We start from the raw sequence: 14417 nt of genomic DNA on the forward strand, positions 1-14417 counted from the left end.
TGTACCCTGCTCTGTTTCTGAGAGTTCGTTCACTACCTTCAGTCACTATTCATGAGAAGTCCATGTATGTCACTCTAGCTTTGTGAGAGCCTTGGTGGTATATTTATTGTGTGATTAGGAGGCTACTGTGTTGATAGGGGTGTAAAGATTAAAGTTAGATTTCTGAATGTAGAACACTGTTTAACTTGAAAGTATAAAAGTAGAACTACCTTTGTTGGTTACGTCTACAACCAGAGTTGTGTCAGGTAACTGTGGATAAGATACGTCCCTCAAAGGAGAAGCCAGACTTTGCGAGAAAGGTCACAGAATGACTAGAAAGTGGAAACTTGATCTCTTGGTTTCAAATGCTTGGAAGAAAAACTAAAGAGCAAACTATTTTTGGAAAGTGGAGGTTAAAGTACCACCGTCCACTTCCACCTGTACTACTGCAGCTTCCTCCTCACTCTAAGCTCTGGCTTTGGTCTTGCTCTCCTCATCCATTCTCCAACCTATGTTCAAAGACCCAATTCTGACCCTGCTTAAACCTTCAGCATCTCTCAATCACTACTTATCGTTGAACGCAGTACTGTCATCTCTAATCACTGTCACATACTCCATCTTTCTTCCTTTTACCACCTGAATTTTTGTGGTAGCCATTCTGGAAACCTGCAGTTCCCCAGGTGCATCCTGCTCAGGACGGTGCACATGGGGCTTTCTTCTCAGTATCAAAGATCTCTGGGGTGTAATTTGTAGGAACTTCAATACAAACTGTCCTAGACAATAAATATACTATTTCATATATCAGAACATTCAGGACAACTCCCTACAACAAAGAATTCATTTGAATGTCATCGAAGACTCAGGTTTTCTCTACCTTGCCTCTATTATCTTAGGTCATTACTCTTTTTGTTCAGGATGGAAACAAGATGGCTGCAGCAGTTCCAGGACAAAGTTCTGGCACAAAAATTGTGTGAATAACAGAAGAGAGTTAGAATTTGATCTTGTGCTTATTACAGAACCATTGGAATTATCCTTAGACCTATGGTTCTCCATAGGGAGTAATTTTCTTCCCCAGCAGACATTTAGCGATGTCTGTAGATAATCTTGGCTGTCACAGGTGAGGGGGAACAAAAAATTATCCAGGACCAAATATCAAGAGTGTCATGGTTCAGAAACTCTACCTTAGAACAATCAGAACCATTCATGAATCTGGGGATAAAGTTTATTTCTTCTGAAGAATATGGTTGTTTATGGGACGGGTGGATGTCTCAGCAAAACTAGAGTTCTGTTAAGAAGGAATAAGAATGGGAAGAATGTTGGTTTGTAATGAACAGTGTCCACTACGCCCAACCTGGGTTGTTCTCTTTGTGTTCTTCACCAGTTGTCCAACTCACATGTATTCTATAGACCGTATTTTTAAAACTTTTACTGAAGTATAGTCGATTTACAATGTTGTAGTAGCTTCTGGTATACCGCAAAGTGATTCAATTACATATATATATATATTCTTTTTCATATTCTTTTCCATTGTGGTTTATTACAGTATATTGAATATAGTTCTCTGTGCTATACAGTAGGACCTTGTTGTTTGTCTATTTTATATATAATAGTTGTATCTGCTAATACCAAACTCCTAATTTATCCCTCTCCCACCCCCTTTCCCCTTTAGTAACTGTGAGCTTTTTTTCTATGTATAGAAAGGACTTTCTTTAGGACATCTTCTCTGAATATTGTCCCCTCTTCCCAATTTTTGATACTTTCCCCTGCCTGGACTGCATACTTTCTATGCTACTAAAATGGGTACTACCTCATATTACTACACTCATCCCTTGAATTTTGATTATTTTTTACTTTTCCAAAGCTTTCTCTAGCGTGTAATATCTTTAGACGGTAGGGACTATATCTTTTCATGTCAAAAGGTCCATTAAGAAGAAGCATGCATGCCAAATAGTATGTGAGCAATAATTGACTGACCAAGGAAGAAGTGAATCACATCCCTAAATTTGTCTCCTTGTGACCTAAACCTCTGGGGAGTTCCTGAAGTTCCAGAAGTTTGGCTTTGGGACCTAGAACCTGACACAAAACATGAAAGTGTGCCCAATTCTAGACCTGCACTTGACTTTCCACCACTACTCCCCAAATGGCTTCTAACCATGTTGACCCTTCTGTATTTAGCACATGGGGCATGATAGCCACTACCATCATGAAAATATCCTGAGATGTGAGTCTTATCTCTACTGAGGGAATGTGTCTTTGGTTTTTGGTGCATACACTTAGTAAGAAAGGGCAAAACAGAAGAAATGCTCGCAAGAATCAATACTAAAGTGTTAACCTGTAAGAATTCTATAAGAAAATTGGCAAATTTCTCTTTATTTTAATTTGGTACTTTAGTTACCAATTAGTAGAAAGGGGAAAAAGAATATTTTGACATGCAGTAGGTACCTCATTTACATACTGAAAGGATCAATTGCTATTCTTTGTCGAAGTAATGAAAACAGCATTTTGATTTGAAATTAAGAATGTAAATAGCTGTGTTTCATGCTCTTTCATAGGAGCTTTATTTTTGAAAACAATTAATAATATCAAAGTGTATGTTTCCTTTTGAAACCAGAGGGTTCATAATGGATTTGTATTCACACAATTTTTATTGTGTATCAGAAAGCAGAATATATTCTCATTAAAACAGCAGGGGAAAACAAAGAAATCTCAATTTAATTAAGGTGATGTAGTTAGAGATTCATATGAGCTCTTCAATGTAAATTCTGCATTCAGGGGTCTGTAAGATGATGATAAAGTCTTCTTAGGCAGAAAGTTTTAATAAACACACAAACCAATTTAGCATATTCCTGAGAGAAAATATTAATGTTAAGAGAAAGGAAGTATACACATTTATTTTTAGTGCACTATTTAAAATTGCTTTTTGTGTGTGTGGTGTACTTAACATAATACTCTTTGAAAGAATGCATTTTAGTATCTTCAGGTCAAATACGACTGGCTTTCCTAAGCACCACAGGATCTTTAATTGGTTCACTTTTCTCCACCTCCACCATTATAATTTGGCTCACAGCACTCACTTTCTCTAGAGCTCCTGAAATAGTCTTCTGACTGCTCACCCTTCTTCCATTCTTGTTCTCCACAAAAGCCCTTGTTGACTGAAAAAAATGCACAACCTAAAAGTTGAGAATTATGTTTTATTTTGTGGACAAAGCTGAGGACTTAAGCCTGGGAGACGGCATCTCAGATAGCTCTGAGGGACGGCTCCAAAGAGGTAAGGGAGGAGCCGGGAACTATAGGAGTTTTTGCAACAAAGACCAGGGAGTCAGAATGTCAAAAGGTTACTGTTAAAGAAAACCAGACATCTCAGTTAAGGAATTTAGTGCTTTTCTATGTATGAGAGGATGCAAGAGTCTGGGCTCATTGAAATCATTCCTTTGATAGGCACCTCAGCTCCCTGGGGCCAGAATCCTGTGCTTTCTCATCCTGATCTCAGGGTGCAGCACTGGGGGTGGCTGCAGTGTCTGAAGGTTTGATTGAGGAGCATTAAGTTTCCGTCCTGAGTTCTCTTGGGGCTAACCATCTTGGCTTGATGGTTGCAGCATCCTTTGTTTACTGATATATGTATGGTAGGCAACCATTTTTTCATCGACATCCTCCACCAGATAAGACACAGAACTGAGAATGTCACTAACTTTCTTGAAACCCTTCAGTGATTTCTCACGGCCCTGACTAAAATTCAAACTGTTTAATCCAGTCTACAATGACCCTCATGATTTATCCACCTCTCCAGGTTCTCTTGCTCTTCCTTACGAGGGTCCTTGAGTCCCCCAGCTATAACAGCTAAACCCTACGTTATGCCTATAAGCCTTACTTTCTTAAGCCCTTCTAATGTAGTTCTTCTCCCTACTCACTGTATTTCTGCCATACTGGCTTTTGCTTATCTGTTGCCTAAATACAGCAAGCTCATTTTCACCTTAGGGTGATTAACTTGCTCTTTTCTCTGCCTGGAATCTTCTCCCCTCAGATCTTGACTTGGCTGGCCCACCCTTGTCAGTCAAAACACAGTTCAAATATCACCTCTTTAGAGGAGCTTTTTCTGCCAGAAAATCTAAAGTCATCCTTCTCCTAACCCCAGTTACTCTCTATGACATGTTACAGTATTGTTTCTTTGTTAAAAAAAAAACTTTGTCCCTATCCTAAAATCATACTCTCTCCCGCTCCCCCTCTTGCCCCCTCTTCTTTCTTTTGTTTATCATTTCCCCTACTGGAGTGTGAGCTTCAAGAGAGAAACCTTTTTATTGCCCCAATACCTAGAATGGAGCTTGGCATATAATAGGTACATAATTATTGTTTTTGAATCTTGAACAAAGATCCTCTTTGAACAGGAATTCACACAAACTGATTCTGATTCCTCACTATGGAAGGGACTTCTGCCAGCTTTTCACTTGACTAACTCCAACTAATTTTTAATGCATTTCCTTAGGGAGGCCTAGTCTGATTTTTACAATCTTTCACTATACCCTTTACTTTGCTTCATAGCACTTATCAAAATTTGTATTTGTTTATAGACTGTTTCAAGAAGTCATACCCACATACATGAGTATATGCGTATCTATAGGAGGTATGCTGTAAATACTTATTATGTAAATTCATAGGGGGGAAAGTATATGAGGTATTGATGAAGGAACTTGGGCTTTTTTCTTCTTGTGCAATTGCCCTGGATAAACCAGGTTATAGAGTCACCCTAATCTAAAGTAGATGTGATTTCACCTTCTGGGGATTAATACTACAAAAAAATCCCAGTAATAAATAATGGTATCTGATCAAAGACATTGCCTAACTTAAGAATACATTGAATCAGAGTATTTCCCATGCCATAGAAAAAGAAAGACCAACAATGTCTTGATATTGTCATAGAACAGAAATGAAAAGAATCTAAGTAGCCAGCCTTAACGTTTTATACCTTATTAACTTTCCAGTGTGTCTTGTCTCATTTTATGTTAAGACAAGCAAACATGAAACATTTTTGAAATGATTAAGAATTTGCTATAGCAAGATGCCATTATGAACCAGTTAAGGTATAAATTAATGAAAGATCTCAAAGAAGCCTAAACCAAGGACTTCTTAAAAATGATTTTCAGGATAACTTTAAGGATTAAGCATTGGAAAAGTCATTGCTTTCCCATTTAACCCTCTGATGATAGGCTCTCTGAGACACTGAATGGATAGAAGATGGTTGTGCGTGATGTAGAAACTGCAAAGGACTTAGATGCAGGAGGTCTTGGGAGAGTCCTGGCTGTAACCACTTTACTAGCTGTGTGGTTTGAGGCATATTTCTCTTTCTGACCTCAAGTTTCCTCACCTGTAATTGGACATGATAAAATGCCTATGGGTTGCTGGTGAGAATTAACAAGATAATGTATGTGAAACAAATTTTGTAAACTGTAAAGTGTATACAACTGCTAGTCACATAATTATTTTGAAGATGTTTTTAGTCTCACCTCAAAGATCTTCATCTAGTTGGAAGAAACTGTGACAAGGGTGAAGTTATTTATAGACACTGAGACTTTATAGGTGCAATTAGAGTCACCATTAGCCTTGAGCACAGAACTGCTACTAGAAAGGATAAAATGCAGGTGTCACAAGCAAAGGGGTAGTACCACTGACTTGTACATCCATGAAAATTCAAGTCTGTGGGTCCTTCTCCAACTTGGACTCGACATATACAGACCGATACACATATATCTATTTGCCACTGTCTTCCCTCTGATGCCTCTACTGAGTGTACCTGACTACTCATGGCTATGGAAATAACATCAAATAGCTTGTAATAATATATGGTTGTTTAGATGGTTATATTTATTGGTCAGTTAAGATTTCGAGAAAGTCAGTACCTCTCAAAAAGAAAGACACAGTTCAGAATTGGGATTGGCATATACCAAATAGGGGACCTGTTACCCATCCAGGGAAATCCAAAGTTCTTATTAGGTTGGGTTCTTTCTGACATTGTTCTTGGTAGATCTCAAGGAAACCACCTTGGCTAGTCTCAAGTGCCTTGGGGTAGATGTAGATCAGGGAGATAGCTCAAGGGGACAAATCCATTCCAACCTTTCAGGACATGAGCTATGGTCCCTTTGTGATTTGGTCATACTGCCAGTTTTATACCCTGACCAAGGGCATTCATTGATGTCACTTCATATATGATGTAACGGGACAATCTTGTGATATTAAGGAATGCAGGAACGTCCAGAGAGGAGAGGCCCAACAACCAGAATGGTCACAAAGGTAAAGAATTTTTTTTTTCCTTTCTCCCAAGCACCAGATACTGATAATAGAGACCACTGCATGAATTGGTTGCAATGATTTTTTTATTCCATCATAATGAAAAATGATCCATTACATGATTCACCCTTCTGAAAAGTACTTAATGCTTCTATTTGCCATGAAGTGAGATAATGTGACTCAATCTATTTATATATCCTAGACATAAATTCAAAGTTGATTAACATCAGTGGAATTGGGCCTTCATCATAATTCTGGAGATAGGCTCCTAATATATGATACAATATATTCTTGCAGAATTTCTTTTATGATTTTTTATCACTTGAGCACTAAAGAGATTAATCCTAAGGTTTTCTGACTCTCAGAGCCTTGCAATCATATTTATTTAGTCAAAACTTATAGCCCAAAATTTTACAATTTTCACACTACATTTTTTCCCCATTTTCATCTGTTTATAATCACCCTGCATATTTCTGAGGTTTTCTTTTTAGTGCATATGTTCAGTGATAACTCATGAATATTTCACATAATAGGATTAATTATCAGCCTTCCACTAATTATAATTAAAGTCTCCTCAGGTAATTGTGTAAGTTAACTTTGGCAATTCACACATACAGAAGAGTATTTTGCAGAATAATAGGGCATTGTGCTGCAAAATAAAGAGCATAAAGGGTATGAACACAGAATAAAAGAATTCAGAGCTCTAATGTATTAAGCTTATGTGTGTTGCTATATATCTAATTGCAAATTGTGCTACTAAATATATTACATCGTCTATATATAGTAATGATCCCTTAATGCAGACCTTATGGCAGTAAGCATTTCTGCTAAAAATTACATCTAAAACATCTAACTATTTCTCTCCTCTCTTAACAGATAGTAGTATTCTAAGTTCTCGTTAAATAGCTTATGCTTTAGAAGATAAATGCCCTCAAAATTGGTAGTTTATATGCAAAACAAACGAAAAAGCCTTTCCTCAAAGCATCTATCCCTGAATGTACAAATTAAGGCTTGCTTCATTTATGAAGCTTATTTTTTAACTTTTATTTATACCTAATGGTTAGTTTATATGTTACTTCATTAAGAAGTCAGTGTTTTGAAGATGCCATATGACACTGAAATGACCATCTTTTGAAATTATGGGATGCTTCGTTACGGAGTCAGACTCTAATCTGCAACCAATTTGTGTCAGCTTTCCGCATAGAAAAGATCTCAAATCCTCTCTTAAACCAGGAATCAGCTGAAGGTTTGTCTTGGTTTCATGAGCCCAATGCAATTAGGCAGCACGTGAATGTGGGACACATGCGTTTATTGCTCTTCCTAGCATGTGTTACTTTGATGTGTTAGGTCGGAAGCCTCACTCTTTTCTGGGCAGCCTTCCTCCTGGGTCTTTATACTGCTTAGCAGTTGAGTCCAGACTTTGAAACACAGCCTAATTTAGAGGCGGATGCTGCAGCTGCTGCTGTCATTTCAGATGATCTTTTTTTTCTTTTTGCTTTGATGTCAGCTTAGAATCTTGGGTGTCGTATCAGTAAAGCAGTGTCTGCGATTCACAAAACAGAAAGCACACCATTTAAGCTTTTGTTTTAGCCTTTAAATTGAATTTCAACACCTCCTAAAGGATCAAAAAATTGTAGTTGTGCAAAAATTCCGTATATTATTCATTGAAAGAACGGTATGAACAAAGAATATGTAGCTCTCTTGGTATTAATTTAATCAGATTTGCTCAATATCTGATAAACATTGAGGGATAAAATATGTGAAATGTAAAGCAGCCTTTTGTTTCTTTATCTTAGTCTGTCTACACCTAATCAATGTGGCACAAAGGTTTTCCTTCCAAAGGTTTGTCTGACTCATCATTAAAGCATTTTGTATTAATTATTATTATTTTGTTGTTGAACCATATGCTTTACCTTAGCAGGAAACCTACCAAATCCTTTGGGGAAATGACCAATAATGGACCCATTTATCTTTATTTTCACTAATCAAAATCCTAAGTTTGAGAAACTAAATCCACTGGTTTTCTAAGTTGTAAATAATTTTAACGTCTCAAAATCATCTGTGACTTGATATGAAGTACAGGTTTAAAGCCTAAAAGAGGTGGAGATTTGGGTGTTAGATGCTGGTGAACCTATAGGATCACATGGATAGGTTTCCTCAGCTGATGCAAGACCAAAAAGGCATGGAGGATTCCTTTGTATACTTTCCCGGTTGACAAGAAACATTTATCATCAAGGATCTCAGAACAGCACCTGCCTATGTGTATGCAGGTTGGTTTTTTAATAGGATGAAAGAGGAAAATTGCTACTGTCTGTGAGCAAAAAGAGAAAATACAGGCATTTCTTTGTGTGACATAATTTCACCTACATTTAAAGAGAAAAGCTAACAGGGACTTTATTGTGGTATTTGGCAATAAGGAAAGTCTAAATTCTAGCTACCTGAATGAATTTTGTGATGGTCCCTCCTTTTATCCCTCCTGTCTAGAAATTGTTATTATAGCATATTCTAGGGAAAGTTCTCTCAGAATATGGTCATGATTAATTTCTCTGAGAGCAAAAACCATTTTATTGTTGATAATAATGACCGAAATTTTTAAATTTGGTGAATGTTTATCCTAGCCTTATTTTAACGTGAAACATTGGAAATAACCTAAATGTCCTAAATGAGAATTGGTCAAGCAAATGCCGCACAGCCATTCAGTGGAATACTACACAATCATTTAAAATGTTTATCAAGAGTCTTTCTTAATATTGTCCAACTCTATAGGAAAATATCATAGCAAACAGTTGAAATAATAAAGGAGTCACAGTGATGATAACGGATGTCTTTGGTAATTTGGAATATAGGGTTTTTCTACTTTTCTGTATATTCAAAACATTTATGTAGAGAAATGATTTATAACTTTTATAAAGTAATATAGAATTATTTAAAATATCTATAAATGTCCCCTTATACACAATGTACTGTACTTATATAAATGGAATTTGTTCACTAGCTGTATTTTTACTTTAGAAAAATTAAATTCAATTCCATTTAATTCCTCAGATTTCACATGGGCATAAAAGATTCTTCTTTTCCTTTTATTATTCTTGGGCGTTTTTCCAAACATAGAATTTTAAACTTTCACATTTTTATGCCAAGTATTTTGGTACTCTAAGGAAGTATTATAATATGACTTCATTTTCTTATATTTAAAAAATTAAGTGTTGGATTTTCTGAGTATGACCGAATTTGACAATATAGCTGTGATCCCTTGACTTTCCTGAAAAAATATTATTATAAATTCTTTATTATTATGAATTTATTATTATAAAATTCTTTTAAATAACAGATAATAGGAAATTACAGCTAAATAGTGATGCTGAAGCCATACAAGTTTATCCTGAATTCAGGCTAAGTTTAAATAGGCCTGCATTGTTCAATAGGGTGACTAGTTAAATTTAAATTAATTAAAATTAATTAAAACCATATAAAATTAAAAATTCAGTTCTTCAGTCACACCAGCCCCATTTCAAGTGCTAAATAGCCACATGTGGCTAGTGGCCATGGTATTGGATGATGGATATAGAACATTTCCACCATCACCAAAAGTTTTATTGGAAAGACACTATTCTGGATAATTAGTGCTCTGCTTCTCATTTTATCCTTTATAGCATGTTTAGAGAAGCAAATTTTAGATGATGTTTTTCTTTTTTAATTTTGCCATTATATGAAGACACGTTTGAGGGAGAGAGAGGAAAAAAGCATGTTTTGTTTGCTATGTGTGTTTCAGCATGTTTTGTTTGCCATGTGTGTTTATGTGACAAAAGAAAGTCATATGATTGAACAATAGTCCATACTAAAATAAAATCCATCTTTCATGCCTTTGTTCTTACCATATTTGCTTTTTTCAAAACCCAGATTTTTTTTTTCTACTTTAACATGAGCAATAGGGCACAGAGTCTTGTGCAAATAGAAAGTGTGGGAAAAACCTGGAGGCTACCAGCCATTTAAAATGAAAGGTGACTTGAGGATATGGGGAGGGGGAAGGGTAAGCTGTGACAAAGCGAGAGAGTGGCATGGACATGTATACACTACCAAACGTAAAATAGATAGCTAGTGGGAAGCAGCTGCATAGCACAGGGAGATCAGCTAGGTGGTTTGTGACCACCTAGAGGGGTGGGATAGGGAGAGTGGGAGGGAGGGAGACGCAAGAGGGAAGAGATATGGGAACATATGTATATGTATAACTGATTCACTTTGTTATAAAGGAGAAACTAACACACCATTGTAAAGCAATTATACTCCAGTAAAGGTGTTAAAAAATAAAATAAAATGAAAGGTGAAAGGAGAAGCTTCCTTAATCAGAAGAGGATAAGAGAGAAGATAAATTCCACTATGAAAACACTGCTTTAAGAAAAAGAATAATAAAACAATGACATAAATATGGTAACCATCTTTTAGGGTATCATGTATAATCTTTTCTAGCACACTGAAGATCTTTTCCTAAGAGTAACTGTGCTGTACAGATAGTGAAATTTAAGATCAAAATAGAGATCAGAGTCATATCTCTAGAAAATTTTTTTTTCTTTAAATCAGAAATGTAACAATTCTGAATATAAAAATTACAGGAAATACAGAAAAGCATAAAAAAGTAAAAAGCCTTCATTATATTTTCACTTAGTTATTAAATTGAATAATTAAGATACATTTAATTTTATAAGAATGTTTGAAATTCTCACTTAACATTATATCATAAGCACTTTATCAAAATAATTAAAAAGTCTTCATAAAATATAATTTCAATTATTTCACTTATGTGTAGAATTTATTTAATTGATCTATCACTTTGGAATATTTAGGTTGTTTTCAATTTTGTTATTTAAATAATGCTGCTATAAACAGTTTATTAGCTTGAATCTCTGTTTACATCTGTCATTATTTCTTTGGGATGGGTTTCCAAGAGTAAAGAATTACTAGATTCTAGAGTAAAATCTTGCTTCTTATTGATAAATTTCTTTACAAAAATATGGTGATAATGTGCATTCCCAGTAGCAGTGAATATGAATATTTGTTTCCTAATACATTCTTAATAGAATGGTAAATAAAGGAGTGGTATTACTAAAGTTGGAAATTATTCAATATAAGTTTATATTCATTTGTGATAATAAATTCCAAAGAAGATGCTCTCAAAATTCATTTTAAATATGTATTTAGCTTCATATATTAAATTTTAATTCATCAAAGGATAACATTATTAACTAGCATAAAAATGGAAACAATTTTTTTTCCTATATATTAATCCACATTTCTTAAAAGTATGAAACACATATCAGGTAAACAATATGATTGTGGTATAGAACTGTCTTTTTTTACCTCTCAACTTTTTGGAGGTATGATTGACAAGTAAAAGTTGTATACGTTTAGGTTGTATAATGTGATGTTTTGATACACATATACTTTGTAAAATGATTACCACAATCAAGTTAATTAACATATACATCACCTCACATAGTATCATTTTTGTGTGGTGTGTGATAAGAGCACTTGAGATTTACTCTCTTAGCAAATTTCAAGTATACAATACATCATTATTAACCACAGTCACCATTGCAGTACATTGTCTCCAGAACTTATTCATCTTATAAGAAAGTTTGTTCCCTCTGACCAACAGCTCCATTTTTCACCCACCCACTCCACTTTTTTTTTTTTAGATTCCACAAATAAGTGAGATCATGCAGTATTTGTCGTTCTGTATCTGGCTAGTTTTATTTAGCATAATGTCCTTTAGGTTCAGCCATGTTGTCACAAATGGCAGACTTTCCTTCTTTTTTAAGGCTGAATAATATTTCTTTGTGTGTGTGTATGGTGTGTATCAAAATTTCTTTATTCATTCATCCCTTGTTTCTGTGTATTACTGTGAATAATGCTGCATTGAAGATGGGGTTGCAGGTATCTCTTTGAGATTCTGATTTCCTTTAGATATATACCCAGAGGTGAGATTTCTGGGTCATATGGTAGTTCTACTTTTAATTTTAGGAGGACTCCTCCATACTGTTTTTCATAATGGTTGTACTAAATTGCAGTCCCCCCAACAGTGTACAAGGGTTCCCTCTTCTGCATATCCTTGCCAACACTTGTTATCTTTTGTCTTTTGGATAATGAGCCATCCTAACAGGAGTGAAGTAATATGGTAGTTTTGATTTGCTTTTCCCTGGTGATTAGTGATGGTGAACATATTTTTATCTACACATTGGCCATCTGTATATCATCTTTGGAAAAATGTGTATTCAACTACTTTGATCATTTTTAAATCAGGTTATTTGTTGCTTGTTTTTGCTATTGAGTTGTATGTGTTCTCCTGAATATTAACCCTTTAGCTGATATATAGTTTGCAAATATTTTCTCCCATTGCATAAGTTGCCTTTTCATTTTGTTGATTGTTTCTTTTGCCGTGCAGAAACTTTTAGCTTTTGTAGATTCAGTTGTTCATTTTTGCTTTTGTTGCCAGTTCTTTTGGTGTCAAATCCAAAAAAATCATTGCCAAGACTAATGTTAAGGATCTTTTTTTCCTATGTTTTCTTCTAGGAGAAGAAAACAGTTTACAGTTTCAGTTGTTACATTTAAGTCTTTAATCCATTTTGAGTTGATTTTTTGTAATGTGTAAAATAAGGATCCAATTTCATTCTTTTGTAGGTAAATATCCAGCTTTCCCAATACCATTTATTGATGAGGCTATTCTTTTCCCATTGTGTATTCTTGGCACCTTTTTCAAGGATTAATTGGCCATATATTCATGGATTTATTTCTGGGCTTTCTATTCCATTGGTTTAAGTATCCATGTTTTTTGCCAGTACCATACTGTTTTGATTACTATAGCTTTGTAATGTAATATGAAACTGATCTTGAGTTTTTAGAAGTGAAATATAACATGAAACTATGGAAAATTTTAAAATTTATTTTGAAGAGTATTAAGGAAACAAAATATACTGAGAAATAGATCTGATGTATCTGTGATTATTTATCCAAATTTTCTCTTTAAGTTGACTTTACCTACTTAAGGCAAAAGTATACAGACAACATAAAAGGGTAAAATTCTGTTGCACCATTAAGATTCTTCCAAAATAGCTTATGATGGATCTCAATTAACAAAAAAATCCAAACAAACACACATGGGTAAAATCAAGTTGTGATGAATTACAAAACATTGTGCACCTTGTTTTGCAATTGTCTGTAAATTTTATAGAGTACTCTTGGAAGTAGCATTTATTAAGTAGCTAACATGCAGTAAGCACTTTATATGTAAAAATTAGGTCCAAAGTCATTTGGTTAATAAGCACAACAGCTGAGGTTTGAATTTCTCCAAGTGCATATTCTATCCTTGTATCAAAATACTTCTTATACACCATGAGTATGTATATTGTTGTCATTACTAGGATGTATTCTTGGTAGTGGAACTTCCAGGAGTAAGAGTCTGACCTCAAGAAGGTTAAAATACATTTGGGCAGAGCTATACAGAAAAAGATTTAAATTACACTATTTTTGTTATATTGGTCAAAGCTTAAAATGCAGCTCATAAATACAAATTAATCCTCCTATAAAATACCTAGTAATTGCTTATTCTGATGAAAGAAAGAACCTGAGATGAATACATAGTTATGGGCTAAGCTACTCTACAAAATACTATGGCTCCAAAAAGTTATAGGTTTAATATTTGTGTAACACTCTTGAGGTAATTGGGTAGTCTGAAAGGGGACTCTCTGGCACATGAAGTTATCCAAAGAACCAAGTTTCTTCCATATTGGTGCTTCACCACCTTCTAGTGCATTTCTGTGGCCTCTATGGTCAGTGCTGGCTCATGGTCAGTGCAGCACATGTACTTTCCAGTCCTGGAGAAAAGCTGTGCCCAGCTGTTTTAAAGATATACTTCCCTTTCCTCATAAATTGCATGTATCACTTCTACTCACATCCATTAATAAGAACTTAGCCACATCTAGTTGCAAGGGACCCTGGGAAACATAGTCTCTGCCTGGGCAGCCATGTTCCCTGCTAAAACTTGGTGGAGTAGATATTGTTCACTAATAAAAAGCACAAAGAAAAAATTGGATAGTGGAGGGGGCATTTAATACTTAACTAAACCTACTAATTCCTCATTTCCCTAATGATTTTAATGCCTGTGT

The 14417-nt window shown here is 35.0% G+C and overlaps 2 long non-coding RNA genes across 5 annotated transcripts in view; one reads left to right on the forward strand and one right to left on the reverse strand.

The window, feature by feature from the left end:
- Window positions 1-14417, forward strand: part of LOC137224729 (uncharacterized) — a 315621-nt gene that overhangs the window by 250906 nt on the left and 50298 nt on the right. The window lies entirely within an intron of this gene.
- Window positions 6336-14417, reverse strand: part of LOC137224728 (uncharacterized) — a 398425-nt gene continuing 390343 nt past the window's right edge. For all 3 annotated transcript variants that reach the window (XR_010943478.1, XR_010943479.1, XR_010943480.1), the window contains one exon: window positions 6336-7801. This is a non-coding gene — a long non-coding RNA (uncharacterized lncRNA). The remainder of the gene's footprint in view (window positions 7802-14417) is intronic.

This window comes from Pseudorca crassidens, chromosome 5, assembly GCF_039906515.1.
Source record: "Pseudorca crassidens isolate mPseCra1 chromosome 5, mPseCra1.hap1, whole genome shotgun sequence".
Taxonomy (NCBI): Eukaryota; Metazoa; Chordata; class Mammalia; order Artiodactyla; family Delphinidae; genus Pseudorca; species Pseudorca crassidens.